This window comes from Bos indicus, chromosome 2, assembly GCF_029378745.1.
Source record: "Bos indicus isolate NIAB-ARS_2022 breed Sahiwal x Tharparkar chromosome 2, NIAB-ARS_B.indTharparkar_mat_pri_1.0, whole genome shotgun sequence".
NCBI lineage: Eukaryota > Metazoa > Chordata > Mammalia > Artiodactyla > Bovidae > Bos > Bos indicus.
Genome location: NC_091761.1, coordinates 60,528,769 through 60,534,768, shown reverse-complemented (window position 1 = coordinate 60,534,768; position 6,000 = coordinate 60,528,769). Strand labels below are relative to the sequence as shown.

Genomic DNA, 6,000 nt, shown 5'->3' with positions numbered 1-6,000 from the left:
TTCTCCCCTGTCACTCCTTAGATTCCCCTGAGGCGGAAAGTGCTTGCCCCTGCCCGAGGCTGTCGGAGGCTTGGGTACCCCGGGGCTCAGGCTGGTTGGGGAGTCCCTTTATCCGGCCCACGCCTCCACCCTGAAGCTTCAAAGTTGCAGAGAACAACAGTCTTGAGGAGCAGAGGCTGGCGCTTGAGGCCGGTGCGCAGTGGCTCTCATGGGGGAGGGGGCTAAGTGGAGGGTCGGGTGAGCCCACCGCTGGGAAAAGGGGAGGAGAAGATTGTGGAGCGGAGACGGAAGAAGGGAGGGGAGGCGGGGAGCAGCTGCTGGGGGCGGTGAGGCGCAAGGTGGCCCCCAGTGGCCCGAGTCCGCGGTTCCCGGGGATGCGCCAGGCAGCCAATGGCAGCGCAGAGGTGTACAGCAGATGGCGTCCGACTGCGCCGTTCCTTCCTCCTCCTCTTCCTTCAGTGCTGAGGAGCCAGAGTCGCCGCCGGGTTGCCAGACGCTGGAATGGGTGGTCTCCCGATACGCACCACCATCTTTTTTGCACTCAGAAAGCTCGGGACTCAGCAGCTCCCAGAGGCTGCGGCAGCGGCACGGGCGAGGCGGGTGAGTACCACCGCGCTGCGCCGCAAGCCAGGGATGCCCGGCACCCGGTTGGTGAGGTGACCGGGGCGGAGGGGGGCGCGCCCGGGGCACAGACTTTGTTTTTTTCTCCCTGGGCAGCCTCCTCCTCTCCTTCTCCGGGCAGTACACTGGAACTTGCAAACGGAGCTTCCCGGACACCTCTGGCTTGAGGCTGCAGAAAGGGCGGGCTGCCAGGGGCGCAGCCTGCGGAGACCCCTGCGCTGGGAAGGCGGAGATACCCTACACACGATGGGCATAGACCTCAGGCCACCGGACTGAGCTCTGGGAGTGGGACGGCAAGAGCTCTACCCCCTACACTTCCAACTTGCTTTGGGGGTGCTGATGAAGGAAGCCAGGGGTCCCCCATCCTGAGCGCAGAGGCTCGAAGCCCAGGATCAGAAAGCGTAGAGTTCTGCGGCTTTGCAAACAGGTTGACTGAGGGTTCCCTTTCCGTAGTTCTGACTGGGAAATCTGTGCGTGGGCGTTCAGTGCCCCGAGAGGATAGCCGAGCAAGCCAAGAAGTTTGCAGCTTCTTCTGATTTATCAGTGGAGTGTAGGGAAGCTGCAGCAACAGTTTATACTTCCACTGTCCCTGCGAGGGGCGAGCGGGGGAGAATGGGTCTTGTGGGTCTGGTGTTACATCACTCTGTTTATGAAGAGAGACCTGGGAATGGTGCTTGAGAGTAAGGGACAGGAGGAGGACACGGGTAATCTCTAAAGCATCACCCATATGCTCCTACCACCTTTCCTTTCTAACACCTCCAGTAGTATGAAAGTTATTTGAATATGCAAATGAACCCATCCTCCCCTTTGTGCAGTCCACAAAGTATGACTCTTGAAGTTGGAAAGCTTGGGGGGCGGGGGTGTTTGGAGAGGAAGTGTTAAGCTCTCTCAATCTCTTAGGTCAAGGGAGAAAACTATTTCTGGGAAGGGCGGGTGGTACTTCTTCTTGGAATTATTCTGGGCATTCCTCAAGAGCTATAACAATTCCGTGATCTTTGGTCAAGGGGGAATTGACCAAGATCACGTTACATTGACCTCTTCTGTGGGAGATGCCAGGGTTATTTGGTGCTCTGTTCATTGCCAGGGTGATCTGCTGGTAATTTACTGTTTTGCACCTTTACAGTGCATTTGTGCTCTTGTAAATGATAACCTGGCTGGAGAAGCTTTCTTGGTGTTTTTCAAGAGGGCATCTGTGGGTGCTGTGTTATCATGAAAATGGTAACCCATGTAGGCAGGATGCATGCTGGCATGGTTGTGGAGTGTCTGTTTGTGTGTGTGTAGGTGTGTGCACATGTGCATCTGGAGTTTCTTTTGCCAGGCAATCTTTGGATGTCAAAGTGGTATGCTTCTCTCCCAGGACAGTAATGGTTTCTTGGGTAACTGGGAGGTAGTGATCTCCAGGGAGGCTCCTTTATATTCTGGACTATATTATAGCTGTTGGTTAAGGCTTCTTGAAAGCAACTTAGGATGTTCCTAAACAAATCAAGAAGTCCTATCCAGTGGTAAAGGAAGAGTCTCCTGTATTTGTGGTTTGAAAGCTATATGAAGTATGTGTCTTGAGGCTTCACTTTGATGCACTGCTATTTTTAACCTTGATACCATTAATATCAGCTGCCTTCTTTTAAAACTTCATTTGGCCAGTTCTCTGCTTTCTGTGGGTAGATGAGCCAACTGGGTAGATTGGAAAATGCCTGGAATTGGCTTCTTACTATGCCTGGGCATTGTGGATTTTTTTTTCACCCGCCTGCTGGGAGTTGGGGACTGGAAACTCTTCTGCATTTACATTTAAGTGAAAAAAAATTTTTGAAGATAATTCTCTTGACCCTGTAACAACATATACAGATAAAATTGTTGACTTAGAAAATGTGGGAGAGTCTTGTTTTTTAACACAAACAGTTCCAGCAGTTGTAAACACCTGCAAACCATTCAGGGTTCTGAAGATTTGCAGTTAAGCCGTGTGAGGACTTGGAGATGTGTGTTCCAGCAAAGGTCTGCCAATGGCTGATAGACTTTCAAAGTCCATTTCAATGGTTCAGAAAAAGTGGGCTTACTTTATATCTACTTTAATATTTAAATTCATACTTGAAAAATTATCTTTATAATATTTCATAGTCCTCAGTACTCACCCTCATTATTTTTTTTAAAGGTATTTTGTAGTTTATTTGTTCAATGCTTATGTTTAGTAGACTAAAGTTTAGTATGCCCAGGTGGCGCTAGTGGTAAAGAACCTGCCTGCCAATGCAGGAGACATAAGAGATGCAGGTCCAATCCCTGGGTCTGGAAGATCCCCAGGAGGAGGGCATGGCAACTGACTCCAGTATTCCTGCCTTGAGAATCCCATGGACAGAGGAGCCTGGTGGGCTACAGTCCATAGGGTAACAAAGAGTTGGACACAAACTGAAACAATTCAGTACTCTGCATCTCATTAAAGCAGGACCACGTTTCTTTTTGCCTATTTCCATATTTTCAGTACCTAGCAGGACCTAGGTATGTCTGTGTTTGTGTGTGCTTAGTTGCTCAGTCATGTTCAACTCTTTACCACCATATGGACTATAGCCCACCAGGCTCCTCCATCCATGGGATTCTCTAGGCAAGAATACTGGAGTGCGTAGCCATTCCCTTCTCCAGGTGACCCAGGGACCGAACCCTAGTCTCCTGCATTGCAGTGGATTCTTCACCATCTGAGCCACCAGGGAAGCCCCAGCCCCATTATTTTTAGTGAAAGTTGTTAACTAGTTGAAGAGCTAAGAAACAAGAGACACTGTTAGATGGGCAGACAATAATTGCTGATGATAAAAGCAGTATAAACACAGTCTCCAATTTTGAGGATTGACATTAATAAATTGGCAACTGAAAATACCTTTCTGTTCTATGCTGAGTGTGCCTTTTGAAAGAAAGAGGTAAAGAATTAGAGAAAAATGATACTGCTAAAATGTACTTCATGAGAAAGCCTATTAAGGACCTCATCTACTTGCTTCAGATCCTGTTTCTGGAGGAATTCTTTTAGTAATATCTGCTTAAAACACTTTGTCCTTAAATAATAGACTGAATAAGCAGGATAAAAACATAGGAACTAAGCGAGTGAAAGAGGAGTGTCCAAACAAACAAAAATTTCCAAGACATGTAACTCATTTTAATTATATTTCACAAACTGAAGCTAAAGTCATTTGATTCCTTCAAAGAAAATATCTTTCCCAAACTGCAATTTTGCTGTTCTGCACACCTTTATAAAGATTAGGCATGAAAGTAATAACATCATTTCAAAGTTTGAATAGAATGATGAAAAATAGTTGACTGGTCCTATTGAGTTAGGAGTCAAAAAGACAAATGATACAGTATCTTAAGTACACGATCAAGATGAACAGATTAAAAGATTCTAAGTAGTGACAACTATACTATTAATACTTGGTGGAGAAAAGCACAACACCATTGACAGCATAGTTCCTGAGACACTCTCCAGAAGTATAAAAAATGGATCTTTGACTAAATAGAGGGTATTACAGCATCCAAAACTATTTACATGAGCTACTTAGATATCTTTTGGGATTTTTTGGATATGAATTGCACATAAGTGCTTTATATTTTTAAAAGAAGACATTTGCCCAGATTATAGCTATAAAGGAAGCAGCCGCATTCCCTTTAACACCAGGCAGCTTCCCAAATATAACACAGGTCCTTAACTTAGTGCTGTTAACAGGATTATATCTAAGTGATAATTAACACGTTAAATCTGTGAAAGTAGAGGGTTTTCAACTCTACTTTTAATTCTAGAAATTGAGAGTTCAAGTGGGATTAGTGTTTTTGCACCTGTGAAGTCTGTGGCAACCTTGCTCCAAGACGACAAATATTGTATTCACCCTTTTAAGTTTCTCATTTGTTGGGATTATTTTGTTGATGTTTTGACTAGCATTTTCATGGATGGTTATTCATAAGAGCCAACAGTAGCTATTGATGAAAGCAAGCCAAAGAGGATTAGGTGCATTTCCCTTCAGCTTGTATGTAGCTTTTGACAGAGGAGGAAATAGAGATCACAGTCCTTGAATCCTAGGATTGCACTTGCATTTGGAGCCATGTTGCCTGGAGCCGGCCAGGTAAATAAAGTATAAAGACTTAGTTATTTTCATCCATTTTAATCTACTGATGATTTGTTATGAGCATTCTGTAGCAACTAGGTCAAGCAATTCATTTGAAGGGGAAAATAGAATATTAGTGAAATCCCGTTACTTCATGTCTTTCTTTTTTTTTAATGGGTATACTATTTTATTAATGTTTAGACTTCACCAAGAGTTCAAGTACATGCTAGCCTTATGTTCAGACTGTTGAATGAAGACTAAAAATGGACAAAGCTTTAAGGGTGCAGTGTATTGAACACTGCACAATATATTAACTAGACAACCTAGAGGGTTGTGTAACTATGTATTTAGGAGCACAAGCATAGGAAGAAGCCCTGGAATTTGAGGAAAAACCTGCCATTCAGGACCGAACAGAGGTCTTTGGTTGCTGACAGAGTCTCCCCTTGACTTCAGACTTGAGACAAACCGACAGAGTCTGTCGGTGTACAAACACCACTGAATTCAGGACAAACAATAACAGGATAGATTGCCCAGAGGCAAATCAGATTCTGGGGGCCCTGGGTTGGCTGGAGGTTGGGATATGTTCCAGCCAGAAGTCCAGGACCTGTAGAGAACAGCCATCTACTGAAAATCATCCATTTCAAACAAATTCCTGAGATGCTTTTCCCAAAACAGGGTATCTCATGTCTTTTGGCCCACTTCTGAAGCCAATCCTAGAGATGCTGGAGAGTAGAGTTTCTCTGGTGGCCAGGATTCAGGCTTAATGAAGGGATGGAACAGTCAGCGTTCAGTTTGTAAGCCAAACAATTAAGTCATCCAGCACATAGAAGAACTACTATATTTGAAGAGTAGGTGTGTGCTCTTGTGATGAAAAAACAACAACACAGCACCTTTAAAACTTTTTAATCTCACTTTTGGTCATTAGCTTATTTCACATTTTTTTCCTGTGATGTGGGAGTCTGTAGACTTTTACGAAATAAAAAAAAAGGGGGTCTTCCCATCATTAAAGGTTGGACTTTGACTTAGATGTGAGGATTGGTGAGAATGAAGAGATGTCCCCTACATCATCAAGGCTGTCATTGTTCAACTTAGGTATTTTGCATCAAGGGACATGATGCCTTCTTTTGATTTTGCCTCTCTAGGCATGTTTTAATTATGAGCCTCTTGTAATTAAATATGCTGCAGCTAAAAACAGAATCCTGAGTAACTAATGCATAAATGATCCTTCCATGCCTTCACTGGAAGCAGCTCTTTGCTGTGTTCTACCACTCGTCTGCGTGAGGGTTGGCTGGAGATTTGTGTCCTA

General features: G+C 44.8%; 1 protein-coding gene across 1 annotated transcript in view; it reads left to right on the top strand.

Annotated features, from left to right (window-relative positions):
* Positions 1-414: 414 nt before the first annotated feature.
* THSD7B (thrombospondin type 1 domain containing 7B) overlaps positions 415-6,000 on the top strand; it is a 1,073,031-nt gene continuing 1,067,445 nt past the window's right edge. The window contains exon 1 of the mRNA XM_070768428.1: positions 415-600. The gene's annotated coding sequence lies outside the window, so the exon portion shown is untranslated. The remainder of the gene's footprint in view (positions 601-6,000) is intronic.